This window comes from Dendrobates tinctorius, unplaced genomic scaffold, assembly GCF_039654945.1.
Source record: "Dendrobates tinctorius isolate UK_male_01 unplaced genomic scaffold, ASM3965494v1 ptg000194l, whole genome shotgun sequence".
In the NCBI taxonomy this organism is placed as follows: Eukaryota; Metazoa; Chordata; class Amphibia; order Anura; family Dendrobatidae; genus Dendrobates; species Dendrobates tinctorius.
The window spans coordinates 76,876-96,696 of NW_027361861.1; the positions used below are offsets into that span (position 1 = coordinate 76,876).

At 47.4% G+C, this 19,821-nt stretch overlaps 1 protein-coding gene across 3 annotated transcripts in view; it reads left to right on the forward strand.

The window, feature by feature from the left end:
* The first annotated feature begins 5,484 nt into the window (after positions 1 to 5,484).
* Positions 5,485 to 19,821, forward strand: part of TTBK2 (tau tubulin kinase 2) — a 182,015-nt gene continuing 167,678 nt past the window's right edge. For 2 of the 3 annotated variants that reach the window (XM_073552669.1, XM_073552671.1), the window contains exon 1: positions 8,627 to 9,000. The gene's annotated coding sequence lies outside the window, so the exon portion shown is untranslated. Of the gene's footprint in view, positions 5,592 to 6,810; positions 6,930 to 8,626; positions 9,001 to 19,821 lie in introns of those variants that run through there. The other variant, XM_073552670.1, reaches the window with a different exon arrangement.

Genomic DNA, 19,821 nt, shown 5'->3' on the forward strand with positions numbered 1-19,821 from the left:
GCTGCATAACCGTTTAACTGTTTCCTTCAGCTCCATTGTTCTGTGTTACAGTTTTACTCTGTCACAGTTAACCTCCTATTGCTCCTCCCTGCGTGGAGAGAAAATCCCTGTAAATAAACCTATAACTCTTGGTCTGTCTCAGATCCATGGTGACATCCTCCTTACCTGCGGGTTATTACACTTTCATGCAAATCCTGGTCAACCCCTTTAAGTAACATCTTGAAATGCAATTCATGTAGACGGATGTAGCTGTATTCACAATTTATAGTTTGGACATGGCAGGAGCGAGGTGTACTGGCATGAGGGAAGGTAAAGGGTAAGTTCCAAATTATTTTCATTAATAGTGATGAGCGAACGTGCTCTGATAAGGTGTTATATGAGCATGCTTGGGTGCTAACAAAGGGATTGTCTAACAAACAGGCAATCCCCTCATGTTGCGGCTGTCGAACAGCGGCGAGACATGCAGTCGCGGGGACTCGAACATATGGGCGGACATACCGCCGGTTCAACCGGTGCGGCTGCATCGGGGCCCAGAGGCTCCAGGGGGCCCTTGCGGGGAGGCTAATGCATACCTCCCAAACGCCCCGGATCTGCTGGGACACTCCCGATTTTGACCCCGTCCCCACCTGCTGTCACGGGCGGTAGCTTATTTTTCCCACATTGCCGCCATGCCCCCCCATGCACTCACCCCATCCTTGCCTTCCCAGAGAGATCATACCAGCTACTGCAACCTCTCACTGAAAAAGTGCCAGCAATGACGTCGCTGGGCTGCTCTGTGTGCACAGGACCTGTGATGAGGTTACAGGAGGGGAGGAGTCACATGATCAGGGGTCTCGGTGTATGTGGGACTCTGCTGTGCTGGATGGGGTAAGTTTGTGTGGGGTCAGGAGGGGTTTACAGGGTGGATGTAGCAGAGCTGTGTACAAGGTGGACGGAGCATAGAGAGCGCGTGTACAAGGTGTACGGAGTGGAGCCACACATGTATGAGTTGTACGGAGCAGAACCGCGCATGTATGAGGTGTACGGAGCAGAGCCATGCGTGTACGAGGTGTACGGAGCGGAGCTGCGCATGTACGAGGTGCATGGAGCGGAGCCGCGAGTGTACGAGGTGTACGGAGCGGAGTTGCGCTTGTACGAGGTGTACGGAGCGGAGCCGCGCATGTACGAGGTGTGGGGAGCGGAGCCGCAAGTGTACGAGGTGTATGGAGCGGAGCCGTGTGTGTACAGAGCGGAGCCACGTGTGTATGAGGTGTATGGAGCGGAGCTGCGTGTGTATAAGGTGTACGGAGCGGAGAGGTGTACGGAGTGGAACCGTATGCACGAGGTGTATGGAACGGAGCCGTTTGGGTACGAGGCATACAAAGCAGAACCGTGTGTATGAGGTGTGCGAAGCCATGCATGTACAAGGTGTATGGTGGGGAGCATTCATACCTTCCAACCGTCCCAAATCCAGTGGGACAGTCCCGATTTTGAGAGAGAGTCTGCCTCACTGCCCCGGCCGGGAGCTTACTTTTCCCGCGGACACAGGAGTTCATGGCGGAGTCCCGAGGAGCACTTTAAAGTTCACATGTGATGTTCTACCGGCAGGGCTCCCACTAGTGTCTCTCTACACAGTAACAGGACCATCCCCCCCATTTAAAACAGTATACTCAAAAAATAAAATAAAGACATCACTGCAGTAATAATATCCCTTAATTAGCCGCTATGGTAATAATATTCCCCATCCTGGCTCCCGTGTGTCTCATTCCTGGCTTCAGCCATATGTTCTCCCATCCCGCCCTCATGATTATCCATTGTGCCCCATATGATCTCCCCATCTCTCTCCATCGTATCCATCCTACCCCATGATCCTGCACCCTTCCTGTGTCTTACTGCCACATTCTGCCCCCTCCTGTGTCTTACTGCCACATTCTGCCCCAGTGCCTCACATTCTGCCACCTTTTGTGTCTCACTGTCACATTGTGCCCCTGTGTCTCACTGTCACATTCTGCCCCATCATGTCTTGCATTCTGCCCCCAGCATGTCCAGCATTCTGCCCCCATCATGTCCAGCAATCTGCCCCCATCATGTCCAGCAATCTGCCCCCATCATGTCCAGCATTCTGCCCCATCATGTCCAGCATTCTGCCCCATCATGTCCAGCAATCTGCCCCATCATGTCCAGCAATCTGCCCCATCATGTCCAGCAATCTGCCCCATCATGTCCAGCATTCTGCCCCATCATGTCCAGCAATCTGCCCCATCATGTCTAGCAATCTGCCCCATCATGTCCAGCATTCTGCCCCATCATGTCCAGCAATCTGCCCCGTCATGTCCAGCATTCTGCCCCGTCATGTCCAGCAATCTGCCCCGTCATGTCCAACATTCTGCCCCGTCATGTCCAGCAATCTGCCCCGTCATGTCCAGCAATCTGCCCCGTCATGTCCAGCATTCTGCCCCATCATGTCCAGCATTCTGCCCCCATTATGTCTGCAATCTGCCCCATTATGTCCAGCATTCTGCCCCATCATGTCCAGCAATGTGCCCCATCATGTCCAGCAATGTGCCCCATCATGTCCAGCATTCTTCCCCCATTATGTCTGCAATCTGCCCCCATTATGTCCAGCATTCTGCCCCACCATGTCCAGCAATCTGCCCTAACATGTCCAGCATTCTGCCATCATGTCCAGCAATCTTCCCCATCATGTCCAGCATTCTGCCCCGGGCCCCCTGGATCGCCGCTTTCAATAAAAAAAAAGTTCTTCCTTACCTGGCCGCGCTCCAGCGGCGACGCTCGCGCTTCCTCCACGCTGCTGAAGCGCGCACTCGCCGGCGACGGGCGCGCTGTGGCTGACGTCAGCTGCCAGCTGTTAACTATTGACGTGCGGGCCGATGGGCCCGCATGTCAATAGCGTTCAGCTGCCGCAGCGCAGCGCCGCTAAAGGCCCGGTTTTGCGTGCCAGTAGGGGCCCGGTGAGCAGATGAGATGGGGCCCGATGCGGGCCCCCTCTGCCCACCGGGCCCCATACGCCAGTCAGGGCAGTAGTGCCCTGATGGCAGCCCTGTCCACCGGAAGAGACGTGCTAGAAGCTGATCAGAAATGAGGTAATTTTGGGAGGAGATTGTGATGGAACCATGGAGGCACTTCAGGGAATGCTTCAGATCCATCACCGTGTCCTCCAACAGTGCGGACAGCGGGATCGCCTTGGACTCGGGGATGTCGGCCATGTGAGCGGATCATGATATGTCCTGCATCGGGAGGCTCAGGTGGGCACTACAATGGGAGCCGGGCTGCTATAGTATCGTTATAAAATCTTTCTTTCTCTCTCTGTTTATTTCTTTCTCTCTGTTCTTTCTTTCTTTCTCTCTTTCTCTTTTCTTACTCTCGCTAATCTTTCTTTTTTTCTCTCTCTCTGCTCTCTGTCCTCTCTTTCTTTCTCTTTGTTCTTTCTTTCTTTCCCCTCTTCCTTTCTCTCTCTGTTCTTTCTTTCACTCTGTACTTTCTTTGTTTCCCCTCTTTCTTTGTCTCTTTAATCTTCTTTCTCGCTCTGTTCTTTCTTTCTCTCTGTTCTTTCTTTCCCTCTCTCTCTGTTCTGCCTTTCTCTCTCTGTTCTTTCTTTCCCATATTTCTTTCTCTCTCTCTGTTCTTTCTTCCCCTCTTTCTTTCTCTCTCTCTGTTCTTTCTTTCCCCTCTTTCTTTCTCTCTTTGTTCTTTCTTTCCAATGTCTTTTCTCTCTGTTCTCTCTTTCCCCTATTTCTTTCTCTCCACCTCTCTGTTCTTTCTTTCCCTTGTTTCTTTTTATTCTCTCTCTCTGTTCTTTTTTTCTGTCCCCTCTTTCTTTCTCTGTCCTTTCTTTCTCTCTGTTTCTTTCTTTCTCTCTATCGCTCTGTTCTTTTTCTTTCCCCTTTCTTTCTTTCTTTCTTTCTTTCTTTCTTTCTCTCTGTTCTTTTCTTTCCCCTCTTTTTTCTCTCTCTGATTCTTTCGTTATGTCTCTCTCTCTATTCTTTCTTTGTTTCTTTCTTTCTTTCTCTCTGTTCTTTCTTTCCACTCTTTCTTTCTCTCTCCCTCTCTGTTTTTTCTTTCCCCTCTTTCTTTTTCTCTCTCTCTGTTCTTTTTTTCTCTCTCTCTGTTGTTTTTTCTGCCCCCTCTTTCTTTCTCTCTCTCTCTGTTCTTTCTTTCTTTCTTTCTTTCTTTCTCTCTCTCTCTGTTTCTTTCTTTCTCTCTGTGACGTCCGTCTGCGAGTCTGGGCTGCAGTAAGACAGCACCCCGAGCAACCCCGATACCCTTTTTCCCCTATACAAGGATGTGGATTTACAGCAGAGCCCAGGAGGTAGCTGTCTGAATAAGAGCAGCGGACCAGAGCAGGACGGTCGCCAGAAAAAACGGGACCAAAAGCGTAGTCAGGAATCCAAGTCATAAACCGGGAGGGAGGCAGAGGTACAAAATTGTTAGGCAGTCGCAGCCTTAAAAACCAGGCCAAAGTCAGAGTCGTAAACCAGGAGGGCGGCAGAGGTACTAAATCGTCAGGCAGGAGCAGAGTCAAAAATCCAGGCAAAGGTCAGAATCAAAGATAGCAAATAACAAACTTGCACACTGGGAAACCAAGACTATATCTGGCGGCCTGCAAGACAGGCCCCAAGGTATTTGAAGGATCAGGCTATCCCTCACAGGTTCACAGTCTGATGATGTCATTTGGACCGCCCCCAGGACCAGGCCAGATGGTGATGCACCAACCCTTTCATGACTGACAGAGGAGCGAAGCCTGCGCCCACCAGATGCCTGCGCAGGAGCCCCTTCTCTATCACCACCGCCCACGGGGAAACCACGGCGCCTGCTAGTGGCCGAGGCAGGAACAGCAGTCCCCGAGTCTGACGGTAACGTGACCGCCCGGCACCTCCCAGTGGTTGAGACCGGAACAGCAGTCCATGTATCTGACGGCGACGTGACAGTCCGGCGCCTTCCAGTGGCCTAGGCAGGAACAGCACTCCCTGTATCTGACGGCGACATGACAGTCCGGCGCCTCCCAGTGGCCGAGGCAGGAACAGCAGTCCCTGTGTCTGATGGCGACGTGACACTCTCTATATCTCGGTTCTTTCTTTCTTTCCCCTTTCTTTCCCCTCTTTCTTTCATTCTCTCTCTCTGTTCTTTCTTTCTTTCCCCTCTTTCTTTCTCTCTCTGTTCTTTCTTTCCCCTCTTTCTCTCTCTCTGTTCTTTTTTTCTGTCCCCTCTTTCTCTCTCTGTTCTTTCTTTCTTTCCTCTCTGTTCTATCTTTCATTCCCCTCTCTCTTTCTCTCTCTGTTCTTTCTCTCTGTTTTCTTTTTTCTCTCTCTCTGTTCTTTTTTTCTTTTCCTCAGTAACAGTCAGTGTGCCCACAGTACCAGCCACTGTGCCCTCAGTACCAATCAGTGTGATTAGCAGTGCTAAATGGGTGTAGTTGGGGCATGGACATGGGTGTGACTAGTTGTGAAATGGGTGTGGTTGGGGGCATGGAGGCACAGCGCTTCCTGTCTCTGACACAGAGAGCAGCGCCGCTGGATGACATCATCATTCAGCGGCCAGCTAGCAGCTGTGCCAGAGCGAGAAAGCGCGGGCGTCGGTGATGCTGCAGGCAGGTGAGAGGTGCTGTGTGTGTATATATGTATGTATGTGTGTGTGTGTATTTATATGTATGTGTGTGTGTAGGTGGAGGAGAAGGCAATGATGGGGTAATAGGGAGAAGGCCATGATGGGGTGATGGGGAGAAGGCCATGATGGGGGTGATGGGGAGAAGGCCATGATGGGATGATGGGGAGGCCATGATGGGGGTGATGGAGAGAAGGCCATGATGGGGGTGATGGGGAGAAGGCCATGATGGGAGTGATGGGGAGAAGGCCATGATGGGGGTGATGGGGAGAAGGCCATGATGGGGGTGATGGGGAGAAGGCCATGATGGGGGTGATGGGGAGAAGGCCATGATGGGGTGCTAGGGGAGAAGGCAATGATGGAGGTGGCGGAAAGGGCAATGATGGGGTGGTGGGGGAAAATGAAATGATGATGTGGGTGGTGGGGGAGAATGCAATGATAGTGGGGGTGGTGGAGGAGGAGGAAATTATGGAGGTGGTGAAATGGGCAATGATGGGAGTGGTGGAAAGAGAAAGCAAAGATAGTGGTGGGGAGAAGAAAATGATGGAGGTGGTGAAGAGGGCAATGATGGGGTGGGGGAGAGGACAATAATGGGATGCAAGGGGAGGAGGACAATGAGGGGTGTGGGTGATTGGGATGGGAGGAAGGGGGACTTATAATGGCCTTAGGAACAGGGGGAAGTGGAGGAAGACATTATTATCGCTTATTATGTCTAACACAGTCCCTAAGTATATAGTGTACTCACTTATTATGTCTAACACAGTAGCTTAGTATATAGTGTACTCACTATGTCTAACACAGTCCCTTAGTATATAGTGTGCTCACTTACTGTGTCTAACACAGTCCCTTAGTATACAGTGTACGTACTTATTATGTATAACACAGTCCTTTAGCATATAGTGTACGTACTTATATACAACACAGTCCCTTAGCATATAGTTTACATACTTATTATGTATAACACAGTCCCTTAGTATACAGTGTACTCACTAATTCGGTATAACACCATCCTTAGTTACATAGTTTCCTCTTTTATTATGTATAACACCATCTCTTACTACGTACCATCCTCTCTAGTTATATGGTGCCGTCTCTTATTATATAGCTTCCTCTGCTGTTATGTATAGTGCTGTCTCTTACATAGTGTATTCTTGTTAATTTTGTTATTCACAGTGCCCTCTTTTATTACATAGTCCCCTCTCTTTTTAGATATAAAATGACTGCTGATCGAGGAGCCGGTGACCAGACTACCAGTCCATCAGCTCCTCCATTAGAAAGGAAGAAAGGAAGCTTTCCCATGCTCCATCAGCCATCATTGCATCATACAGGTAACAAAACAGGACGGTATGTAATAAAAAACGGGGCTCTATACAGGCTCGGACTGGATCATAGGGTAATAGGGCAATCCCCCGGTGGGCCCCTGTGCAGATCAGGGCCCCAACTCCTCTATATGGGCAGTACTTTGCATAATTCAGTTGATCCACGCCGTACAGAAAAAAGCAGCATCTCATCATTCAGTAACCAAACAGCTCAGTTTATTATTATATAGAGATGTAGGTAAAGTTGTGAATGAGGGTAGTGTAATATTAGTATGCAGGTGAAAAATGGGCCCCCAAAGACAATGTTCCTAGTGGGCCCTTAGCACCCCAGTCCGACACTGGCTCTATATAATCCAATATGTAAGGGACGGTACTGTACATGACAAGAGCAGGCACTGTAGAAGGGACGGCAATATACATAATAAAGGAGACTATGTAATACATACATGTATGTGTGTGTGGCTATATATATATATATATGCAGCTTTGTCGCCATAAAAGGAAGGGGGCCCAGACACATTTCTTGCACTGGAGCCCCAAGCTGTCAGTGTCCGCCCCTGCTCGAACATATTATTCGAGCACTCCGAAGACACTCGGTTGGCACTGGAGCATGCAGTTTTTTGTCCAGTTTTGTCTCTTTTGTTGGTGTTTGCGCCCATCTCATTATTCTATTTGCACTTTTTTGAAGCCTATCTTAGATGCGCTCGCCTGTTTTTTTTTTGCTTTCCGCTTCGTGGGCACAGGTCTCGCAGTTCCAGATGTTATAGCTTTATTCATCAGTTGTGATTTTTTAAAAAGTGGCCAAATTTTCCACAACTTCACTCCTGTCCTCCCTGGTATATTTTTGAATGCTTGCAGCGCTTTGGCACACTTTTTTGTGTAACTTTTTAGCTCCAAAAGAGTTAAAGATAGGAACACAACTTATTTTTGACTTTGTGACAAATCCATGAATTGGGAGTGCCACTTTGATGAATTTTTGGCGCTTGAAACGGCAACTCATGCCTCAAGAGGAAAAAAAATAAAGTGACAAAATACACTGTGACTTTTTGGTAATTTTCACTGAGGAATCTCCACTGTTTTGTGGCACTACATGTATTGTACCCGCATGGCTCAGGTGACTGACAGGTGTTTCACTAGATCTATCGCCATCTGCTGCTGGTTAACCCCTTCAATGCCACTGTCAGTCACCGAGAGCAGCATTTACGTTGCACAATCTCCTTTTGGGGGGGATCTGTTGGGATGCCGGAGCCCCCCCCCGAGGCTGCCGTCTATGTACTACATTTACTATATGATAATGGAGTATTATAGTTTATAGTGCAGGTGATCAAATAAACACAGGCTAAAAAACAAGGTGAAAAAAAAAAAGTTTGTAAAGGTGTTTTAACAAGACAATTGCCCAGGTTTCCCATAGCAACTGCTGGAACTATGAAGCAACCCTATGATTGGTTGTTATGGCAACAACTGTCTTTCAATACACGGTGTATGCTGCTCAGTACCCAAATAAAAAAAAACTACATTTCCCGGCAGGCACTAGTACACATGCGCAGTTGGACTGTGACGCTTCTCCCAGGTAACCGCAATCGCCATGAAACTTAGGCATTCGCTAGGAGTGGCGGGGAGGGGCTTGGTGTGGGCGTGCCATTGCCCGTTGTGATTGGCAGGACCTCCCCCCCTTTCCCTCTGCTGTCGTTTTCCTTTCTGACTAATCAAAGCCGAAAAAAAAAATCAGTCGAGGTGGGCGGGGATATTGTGAGAAGGAGGCGTGGTATTTGACTAGCAAGCTAGGTTGTGCCTCGCTTGTGTTGGTAAGGTAGTTTGTGACGTCGTTGGTGCTGCAGTGATGGAGAGTAGGGGGAGCAGCCGGTGACCGGGGAGGGATAGCGGCGGCGAGAATCGGGACTGGCGGATAACGGATAGTTTGGCTCCAGTATGGCTGTGCCTCGCATTACGGTTACTGCTGGATAGAGGTGACCGCAAGAACGATTTTATACTGGACGTGGCGAACCCCCTCCCCCCGTTTTCTACATGAGTGAAAGGGTCTACGGTATGTCACCCCTGGGATCCTGACTGTACCATTGAGGTAAGAGGGGTGGTGGGAGGCTGTGTGTGATGCTGCAGTGTTACATTGTGACACAGGCTCCTCAGCATCTGTGCAGCCATAAATCATGTCACACTGCACTGCTCCATTCATACTGCACTGTGTGTGCATGGCTGGAGCTCACTATCCCCCAGCACAGGCTGGCTTATGAATGCATGCCAGGGATTATTGCAGTGCACAATACTTGGGGCCTCTGCAAGGGTCTTTATAAATCAATCCAGATCAGATCAAACCCTGAGAACAAATGGGCCTGTAGAATCCACTGGGCGATCACGGATGATTTGCACTAATGATCAAAGCGATCAAAATGGTCCATCTGGGAAATAATGGCATTTTACCTATACAATGTATATTTCCTGCAAATAAATCATAGGGGGCCCCACAATCTGCAAGTGTCCCCCCCCCACCTCCAGTGTGGTCAGTATGTACAGGCACATAGTAGGGAGGGGCCCACCAATCTGATGGCCCTTTATTGTACTGACAGCAGTACCCTCCTCCCCACTCATCACTGAACATGACATCAAGGACCCCACAGAGAAGAAAATCCCTTGTGGTAAATAGATTCTTTTTTTTTTTTTTTTAATGAAAACCTAATTTTCCTGTAATTTCGCTGTGGTTGATCACATTTGCAGCCATCCTGCTATTGTGTCCAAATCCTCCGTAGCACACGATTAGTGGCTTTTTAAAGAAAAAATTATTATAATTTCTTTCTCATTTTGGCCTATGGCCCGATATAAGGTTATAATAAAGGTTACATTAGGCAGCCAAGTACTGAGGCTTTTACAATAATGGTGCTGGTGGTTGTGTATGGGGCCTGCGGATTAAATGGGTGCAGATGAAGTTCTGTTTTGATCAACCAGAAAAGAAAAGAGGCAAAATGATGTGTGTGTGCATGAATACAAAATAAAAATATCTGGAAAAAAAAAAAATATATATATATATATATATATATAATTTTTTTTATTTTGTTATATTCTTATTTTGTTTTAGGGTGAATTGAAAGCTTATAAAATTTTCACAGGGCAAAGCCAATACAGCAAACCAATATTAATATATATACTGTGTGTGTGTGTATATATATATATATATATATATATATATATATATATATATATATATAATTTTTCCTTGATGCCCATCCTGCATATGTTGACAAAACCAAGTTATAACTGTTAAAATTAATTAAAAACTATATTTATTATAAAAAAAGTGAATAAAGGAAAAAGCAGCACAAAAATTAAACAGACAATGCGGATGCAAGCCTTCCAGGCTTGTACCAAACCTCAAAAATAGTCCTCAAGATGAAAGCAGCACACCAAAAGAAATCCAGTCAAAGTGCTATTTATTAGCCCATCTGGCTAGATGCCCATACAGCGACGTTTCGGTCCTGGGAGTTGTGGCTTGAGAAAGGTACACAACTCCCAGGACCGAAACGTCGCTGTATGGGCATCTAGCCAGATGGGCTAATAAATAGCACTTTGACTGGATTTCTTTTGGTGTGCTGCTTTCATCTTGAGGACTATAAAAAAAAAAATATATAATAAAGTGACAAAATCATATTTATAATAATAACCATAACACTTTATATAAATATATGCAAAAATAATCTGTTGAGTTTTGCATATTATAATAAAGAAAAACTACCATTTAATATAAAAATAGATGCAAAAAAATAAGGTAACAAAAGCATACTATAATAAGAAAAAATATATAAAAAAGGGTCAAATCTGCAAAAATAATAAGAATGTGGTTACTGTTACTATGAATGGACGCAGGTCATGTAGGCCGGTGTCTCCGGTGCTCCAAACTTTCCCAACACATTGGACAGATATCCCTTCCTCATTGCAGAGTATAATTAACCATTTCATTTCTCTGCATGCTTGAGGAGTATACAAATAGCAGTATTAATTATCAGGGTTATGGTCCTTAAGGGATGGTTCCATCGAGCTGTGTGGTGGGAGACCATGATGGCTATTGAGCAGCTGATCTGGGTGTGCGCAGGGGGATGACGATCCACTTTTGCTTAGGTCGATCTGCACTTTCCATGTAAAACTAATTTCCTTTGCTTTTTTTGGATGTCATTTTAGTCCCTTTCAGTAATCTGGTTATGTAGTGCTTTATATCCTTTAAAAAATTTGCTGCAAACTGTTAAAAAAATAATAAAATTTTACTTTGCTAAAGCTAATAATCCAATATACAAAATATATATATATATATATATATATATATATATATATATACCGTATATATATTATTTTTTTTACTTCCTCCTTTTTTCAACAACCTTCCAATATTAGTTTTCTAAATGACTATGAAAGTTTCAAAATATTGTTACTTTAATGTTTAAATTCGGGTTAAAAAAAAATGTGGATATGACTTTTATATTGTATGGAAAAGATAGGAGATGGTCATGGACGCCGGCAGGTTGGAGATGTTAGGTGTGAGTCAGATTTCTGCAGACACTGCGTTGTGATTTTCATGAGCCTCTGTATTATGCAACACATCCAGTATATATCCACCCACACCGTAAATCTGTAGTAGAGCAGCAGCATGGAGCATCTTTGTGCGGCACACCAGCCTGACGTCCGGAGTCTGCTTAGTTAAGATTTTTTTTTCTGTTTTCGATCTTTAGTTTCTTGAGTTTTAAACCTATGTAAGGCCTCATTCAGACGTCAGTATTTTTTGTACATAAAAGAAAAAAAAATGCTGCGCCGTGTCATGTGTGTGTGTGCTGTGGTGAGTCGTCGGTGTGTATGTGTGCTGTGGTGAGTCGTCGGTGTGTATGTGTGCTGTGGTGAGTCGTCGGTGTGTGTGTATGCTGTGGTGAGTCGTCGGTGTGTGTGTATGCTGTGGTTTGTCGTCTGTGTGTGTGCTGTGGTTTGTCGTCCGTGTGTGTGTGTGTTTGTGGGCTGTGGGCTGTGGTTTGTCGTCTGTGTGTGTTTGTGGGCTGTGGTTTGTCGTCTGTGTGTGTTTGTGGGCTGTGGTTTGTCGTCTGTGTGTGTTTGTGGGCTGTGGTTTGTCGTCTGTGTGTGTTTGTGGGCTGTGGTTTGTCGTCTGTGTGTGCGTGCGCTGTGGTTTGTCGTCTGTGTGCGTGCGCTGTGGTTTGTTGTCTGTGTGCGTGCGCTGTGGTTTGTCGTCTGTGTGTGCGTGCGCTGTGGTTTGTCGTCTGTGTGTGTGTGTTTGTGGGCTGTGGTTTGTCGTCTGTGTGTGTTTGTGGGCTGTGGTTTGTCGTCTGTGTGTGTTTGTGGGCTGTGGTTTGTCGTCTGTGTGGGTTTGTGGGCTGTGGTTTGTCGTCTGTGTGTGTTTGTGGGCTGTGGTTTGTCGTCTGTGTGTGTTTGTGGGCTGTGGTTTGTTGTCTGTGTGTGTTTGTGGGCTGTGGTTTGTTGTCTGTGTGAGTTTGTGGGCTGTGGTTTGTCGTCTGTGTGTGTGTGCGCTGTGGTTTGGTGTGTGTGTGCGCTGTGGTTTGTCGTCTGTGTGTGCGTGCGCTGTGGTTTGTGTGTGAGTGTGCTGTGGTTTGTCGTCTGTGTGTGTGTGTGTGCTGTGGTTTGTCGTCTGTGTGTGTGCGCGCTGTGGTTTGTCGTCTGTGTGTGTGCGCGCTGTGGTTTGTCGTGTGTGTGTGCGCTGTGGTTTGTCGTCTGTGTGTGTGTGCGCACTGTGGTTTGTTTGTGTGTATTTGTGGGCTGTGGTTTGTCGTCTGTGTGTGTGTGCGCTGTGGTTTGGTGTGTGCGTGCGCTGCGGTGCGTCGTGTGTGTGCGCTGTGGTTTGTCGTCTGTGTGTGCGTGCGCTGTGGTTTGTGTGTGAGTGTGCTGTGGTTTGTTGTCTGTGTGTGAGTGTGCTGTGGTTTCTCGTCTGTGTGAGTGTGCTGTGGTTTGTCGTCTGTGTGTGCGCGCCCTGTGGTTTGTCGTCTGTGTGTGTGCGCGCTGTGGTTTGTCGTCTGTGTGTGTGTGCGCTGTGGTTTGTCGTCTGTGTGTGTGTGCGCTGTGGTTTGTTGTCTGTGTGTGCGTGCGCTGTGGTTTGTCGTCTGTGTGTGCGTGCGCTGTGGTTTGTCGTCTGTGTGTGCGTGCGCTGTGGTTTGTCGTCTGTGTGTGTGAGTGCGCTGTGGTTTGTCGTCTGTGTGTGTGAGTGCGCTGTGGTTTGTCGTCTGTGTGTGTGAGTGCGCTGTGGTTTGTCGTCTGTGTGTGTGAGTGTGCTGTGGTTTGTCGTCTGTGTGTGTGTGTGCTGTGGTTTGTCGTCTGTGTGTGTGAGTGTGCTGTGGTTTGTCGTCTGTGTGTGTGAGTGTGCTGTGGTTTGTCGTCTGTGTGTGTGAGTGTGCTGTGGTTTGTCGTCTGTGTGTGTGTGTGTGTGCGCGCGCTGTGGTTTGTTTGTGTGTGTTTGTGGGCTGTGGTTTGTCGTCTGTGTGTGTGCGCGCTGTGGTTTGGTGTGTGTGTGTGCGCTGCGGTGCGTCGTGTGTGTGTGCGCTGTGGTTTGTCGTCTGTGTGTGTGTGCGCGCTGTGGTTTGTGTGTGAGTGTGATGTGGTTTGTGGTCTGTGTGTGTGTGCGCTGTGGTTTGTCGTCTGTGTGTGTGCGCTGTGGTTTGTCGTCTGTGTGTGTGCGCTGTGGTTTGTCGTCTGTGTGTGTGCGCTGTGGTTTGTCGTCTGTGTGTGCGCGCTGTGGTTTGTCATCTGTGTGTGTGCTGTGGTTTGTCATCTGTGCTGTGGTTTGTCGTCTGTGTGTGTGCGCTGTGGTTTGTCGTCTGTGTGTGCACGCTGTGGTTTGGTGTGTGTGTGTGTGCGGTGCGTCGTCTGTGTGTGCTGTGGTTTGTCGTCGGTGTGTGTGTGCTGTGGTTTGTCGTCTGTGTCTGTGTGCGCTGTGGTTTGTCGTCTGTGTGTGCACGCTGTGGTTTGGTGTGTGTGTGTGTGCGGTGCGTCGTCTGTGTGTGCTGTGGTTTGTCGGTGTGTGTGTACTGTGGTTTGTCGTCGGTGTGTGTGTACTGTGGTTTGGTGTGTGTGTGTGCGGTGCGTCGTCTGTGTGTGCTGTGGTTTGTCGTCGGTGTGTGTGTGCTGTGGTTTGTCGTCTGTGTCTGTGTGCGCTGTGGTTTGTCGTCTGTGTGTGCACGCTGTGGTTTGGTGTGTGTGTGTGTGCGGTGCGTCGTCTGTGTGTGCTGTGGTTTGTCGTCGGTGTGTGTGTACTGTGGTTTGTCGTCGGTGTGTGTGTACTGTGGTTTGTCGTCGGTGTGTGTGTACTGTGGTTTGTCGTCGGTGTGTGTGTGCTGTGGTTTGTCGTCTGTGTCTGTGTGCGCTGTGGTTTGTCGTCTGTGTGTGCACGCTGTGGTTTGGTGTGTGTGTGTGTGCGGTGCGTCGTCTGTGTGTGCTGTGGTTTGTCGTCGGTGTGTGTGTGTACTGTGGTTTGTCGTCGGTGTGTGTGTACTGTGGTTTGTCGTCTGTGTGTGTGTGCGCTGTGGTTTGGTGTGTGTATGTGTGCACTGCGCTGCGTCGTCGGTGTGTGTGCTGTGGTACGTCTTTGGTGCCTTTACACATCCCTGTTTGGTGTTCCGAGCAAGAAGCTTAATGCATGGACCAGTCACTCAAGCCTGAGGCACGAACGGCCATGGGTCTCCTGACCCGAACTCAGCAGCCTCGTTTATGCCAATGAAGCTTTTGCATGCGGTTTATAAGACCCACGGCCGGATGCAGCCCAAGGGCGCAGTCAGATGGCCATACAGATCGGAACACAGTGCTCGGGTCGGGAGAACTGCCCTCCAGTCTGGGCATTGTGTTCTGATCTCTGTCCAATTTTATACAGCCGTCTGAGTGTGAACTAAGGCCAGCATGCACAATCAGTAGTACAGATTGACCTCCATTCTCTTGGCCCAAACTCGACCTCCTCATGTATTCCTGTGAGGGTCAAGAGAACCGTGGATGGTTAGATCACGGACTGTGACACATCGATGTGTGCTTACAGCCTAAGGCCGGGGTCACACTTGTGAGAAACTCGCACAAGTCTCGCGTCTCAATACCTGACACTGCAGCCGGCACTCGGATCGGAGCGCTCAGCTGCATAGAAATACATGCAGCCCCACACTCCGGTCCCGAGTGTCGGCAGCAGTGTCTAGTGTTGAGACGTGAGACTCGTGCGAGTTTCTCGCAAGTGTGATCCCGGACTAAGGCCATATCTCGCATCGATAACTATGGAGTGACCCTGGTTCTCTTGACCCAAACCCGACCTCCTCATATATGCCTCTGAGGCTGTTGACTTTGGGTCAGGAGACCCATGACTGGTCTGGACGTACAATTAGTGATGAGCGAACATTCTCGGATAAGGTGATAGTGTCTTCGGCATGCTCGGATACTATGTTTGAGTCCCCGCTGCTGCATGTCTCGCAGCTGTTAGACAATCCCTCCATGTGTTGCAGCTGTCGAACAGCTGCGAGACATGCAGACGTGGCGCCTCGAACATATTTTTCGAGTACACCGAAGACACTCTTGTTAGCACCCGAGCATGCCCAAGTAACACCTTATCCCAGCAAGCTCTCCCATCACTACCTTACATGTAGACCGATCAGTTCAAGGACCATTGCATGTAAAGGTAGGGTGTCTTTCTGATGCCGAGGAGGTAGATGGAGAATTATTTTGATGCCTCTGTGAACAAACTGTGTTCCAAGCACAGAGACTGTCAGTTGCTAGGGAGGCAGAGCTGGGCGGGGAATAGAGCTGGAGTGACAGAGGCTTCAGATCTACCATAGTCATTTGCAAACCAGACTTTCTCCACAAACGGATTTTCCCTGATTAGCATTAGGAATTCTGTTTCGCCGTTCAAATATCATATATTTTTTTTTTTTTTTACTCTGCTCGAAATTGAGGAGGCTATACACCGGTCAGTCCTACTGATTGATGCTAATCTGGGTGCGGATTTGAGTTTGTGAAAATACAATTCTTTGGCAAATATCCAAGGGTCGACCATGGACTTCTGCTGATTGTTTTGAAAATGCACGATGGACTTTTCAACGTAAAAAGCAGTGTACATTTACTCTTAGACTCTGATCATATTTGCGCTGCAGCCGACATAATCAGAACCCAACAGATGTCATTAAGGGTCAGTGGGGTCTGTCAGGCACTTGATAAATGAGGGTCGCAACGGACCCAGTGGTTTATGGTAAAAATGGGAACCAAGAATTATGTGTGAACAGAGCTCTAAGGGTATGTGCACATGTTGCGGATTCGTCTGTGGATCCGCAGCAGTTTTCCAAGGGATGTACAGTACCATATTATCCTATGGAAAACAAAAACCGCCGTGCACATGCTACGGAAAATTCTGCACGGAAACGCAGCTGTTTATTTTCCGCAGCATGTCAATTCTTTGTGCGGATTCCGCAGCGTTTTTACACCTATTCCATTAAAAAAATCTGCTGCTGTAAAAACGCAGGCGAAATCCGCACAAAATCCGCAGGTAAAACCCAGGCATTTTTACCTGCGGATTCTGCAGATTCCACTCGGAAAATCCCCAGACGAATTCGCAACGTGTGCACATACCCAAAGGGTATCAGCAGGTTTTTGCGATGTAATCTGAGAACAGCATGATGTAGGGACAGAGACCCTGATTCCAGCGATGCCATTTAGTTTACTGGATGCAGCGGCTGTGACAAATTCTGTTTTCTCTGCTGCAGATCTAGCAGAGCTTAAATGTTGAGCTGTGTATAACCCCTGCCCCCACCACTGATTGGCAACCATCGGTCAATATACAATCAGTGGTGGAGGCGTGGTTGGACCAGGAGGCACGAGCCACGTAGTCCTGTAGTAATAATCTCCTGTTGATAAAACATGGATTTTTATTAAAACAAAAGCACAGCCTAGTAAGTGATAGATCACTGGAATCAGGGTTTCTGTTCCTACACCATGCTGCTCTCAGATGTGGTGACAAAAACCTGGTGACAGATTCCATTTAAAAACGGATAAGAAAAAAAATAGATACAAAACGGATGACACATGAGAGAAAAAAGTTATTTTTCTGATGGTTGTAAAGCCTGAAACTGATGTGTGAATGAACCATTTTTAAACTGCTCCAAATGGTCCATTACAAAAACGCAAACGTTTGCATCCGATTTTAAGTTTTGAGCTGTTTCGCTTTTTGCCAGGTTCAGATTGTGTTAGTGCAGTCCGTTCATCTTATGCATTAAACGGACTGCGCTAGTGCAACTGCCTTTTGTGGATCGCGTTATGCGATCCCGCTAGCGCAGATGCTCCGCCGCTATGTAACGGATGCGTTAAACACTGCCCACAGAACACAGCCTTACTGATATGTCGCTCGACAATTCTAGCTTTCTAGGCAAGTGCAGTGGTTTTTCTGGTTTTTTTTTTTTTTCAAAGGTTGAAGCAAACGCTGCTGTTAACATCTCCAGCAAAGTGAATGCGATTTCTAACACCTCGTGCACACGCTGCTTATTTTTTGCTTGCAGATTTTAATCTTCAAAGCATTTTTTTCTCGTTTGCAGTGTGTCAATTCTTTCAGCCTTTTTCTAGGGTTGTCTCCCTCTGAAAAGCATGGCTGTAAAGAAAAAGGCGTGTATTTTACCCAGCTTTTCTCTGCCAACGCTTTGGATGTTAGTGTAGAAAAATTTGCTGCAAATACTCAATGAGCGCACATAGTCTTCTATGGCCACTACATTTTATTGTCTGTAGGACTGGTGGGAGTAGTAGAAAATGTCTATGGAGATATCGAAAAAAGACGATTAGCAATGAATGGAGCAGATGCCTAACGTGTAGCTCTGTTCCTTTCAAAACTGGGCTGCAGCGTGCGCGCCTACTCCAGGTATCGCTGGGGTCCCAACAGGCAGTCCCCCAGCGATCAGCAAGTTATATGCTGTCGTAATTAAGAATAATGTTTTTTTTTTTGCAGGGGGGGGGGGGGACTAAAAATTTCAATGATTTGTAGAGACTTTTGAGCAAGTGCTTAAAGAGAATTTGCATTGCAATTCTCATGATACCTCCTTGTTCTGGATCCATTTCCCCATTGTTGGCAAATCTTTGGTTAATCTCTATGCAAATTCAGCTGCAAGTGCACTTGTGGGACGAATCTCTACACTTGCAGTTCATGTCTCCTATGATGTTCTCTCTGCCCTGCGCTGCCTTCTGCTGCTTTATGGTTGATTGACAGCAGAGACAGGTTTTGGTGTGGAATGTGATTATGCTACCTTGGGAAGACATCTCTTCTATATGTCCAACAGACTCTTATCTGCTATGTGCAACTGTACATTTGTGGTACTGAAGAGATTGGCCAATGTGTGGCGCCGCTGAGGTTGGCCAGTGTGTGGCGCCGCTGAGGTTGGCCAGTGTGTGGCGCCGCTGAGGTTGGCCAGTGTGTGGCGCCGCTGAGGTTGGCCAGTGTGTGGCGCCGCTGAGGTTGGCCAGTGTGTGGCGCCGCTGAGGTTGGCCAGTGTGTGGCGCCGCTGAGGTTGGCCAATGTGTGGTGCCGCTGAGGTTGGCCAGTGTGTGGCGCCGTGGAATCTCATCACACACCTTAGCCTCTTCATTGCTGTAAGTTAATCATTAGTAGACAGCAAACAGCGGGCAGAGATAACAGCAGAGGGGACTTGCACTGCAAGTGCATCCATGTGCCCACCAGTGCACTTGCAGAAAAGGTTTCTCAACAACGGCACAAGTTGTACAAAAATAATGAGGTTATAATAAAGTGATTACTCTGTGAGTAATACAGATTGATTGCGATTTGTTGGTAGAATACAGATTGGGGCGTCCTTCACACCTGGTTTATACTGGAGCGTGTTGGGTGTAAATATACGTGCAGTCAGAGAATGATGAGTGCAGGACACACACACACACACACACACACACACACACACACACACACACACACACACACCTTTTCCCCTCCAAATTCAGACATCAGTAAAAGTTTAAAAAATTTGTTACTGATATAAGAGCAATTTCCTTGAAATTTCTTTTGACAATGGACAACCTGCACCACAAGCGCAGGTGCAGATTCTTGTACTTTCCCGCCTGCATTTATCAGTCCGTAAAAACTGACTGCCTCTATGATGGTGGGTGTCCCTAGGGAGGAAAGAGGGGTAAAAAAAATTCTTAATTTCACTTCCCTTTCCTGTACTGGGTGCAGATATATATATAATATACGGTATATATCCATATTTTACAGGTGCTTGTTACAAAATTAGATTATCAAAAGGTTTGAAATATTTCAGTTCTTCAATACAAAAAGTGAAACTCATATATATAGAGTCATAACAGACGGAGTGATCGATTTCAAGTGTTTATTTCTGTTAGGCTATGTGCACACGTTCGGAAATGCTGCGGAAATTTCCGCAACATTTCCGCAACTCCCCGCAGCAGGTAAAACGCATGCGGAATTGGCATGCGTTTTCCTGCTAAACACAAGCGTTTTTAGCTTGCAGAATGCTTGCACTTTCCAAGAGATTTGAAGCATCGCTTGGAAAGTGATTGACAGGTTGGTCACACTCGTCAGGCATAGTGCTTGACAAGTGTGACCAACTTTTTACTATTGAGGCTGCCTATGCGGCATCAATATTAAAAGATAGGATGGGAAAAATAATAAAAAAAAAAAATGGTTATTCTCACCTTCCGATGGCCCCTGATCTCCTCAGCGACGCTTCCAGCATTTTCCGGTCCCAGTGATACTTTGCGTGAAGGACCTTTGTGACGTCATGCTTGCGAGAGCGCGACTTAATCTCAGGTGATTCGCACAAAGCATCACTAGGACTAGAAGATGCTAGCAGCGTGGTGAGAGGCGGGAAGGACTCTGGGGGCCATCAGAAGGTGAGTAAATCCCGAATTATTT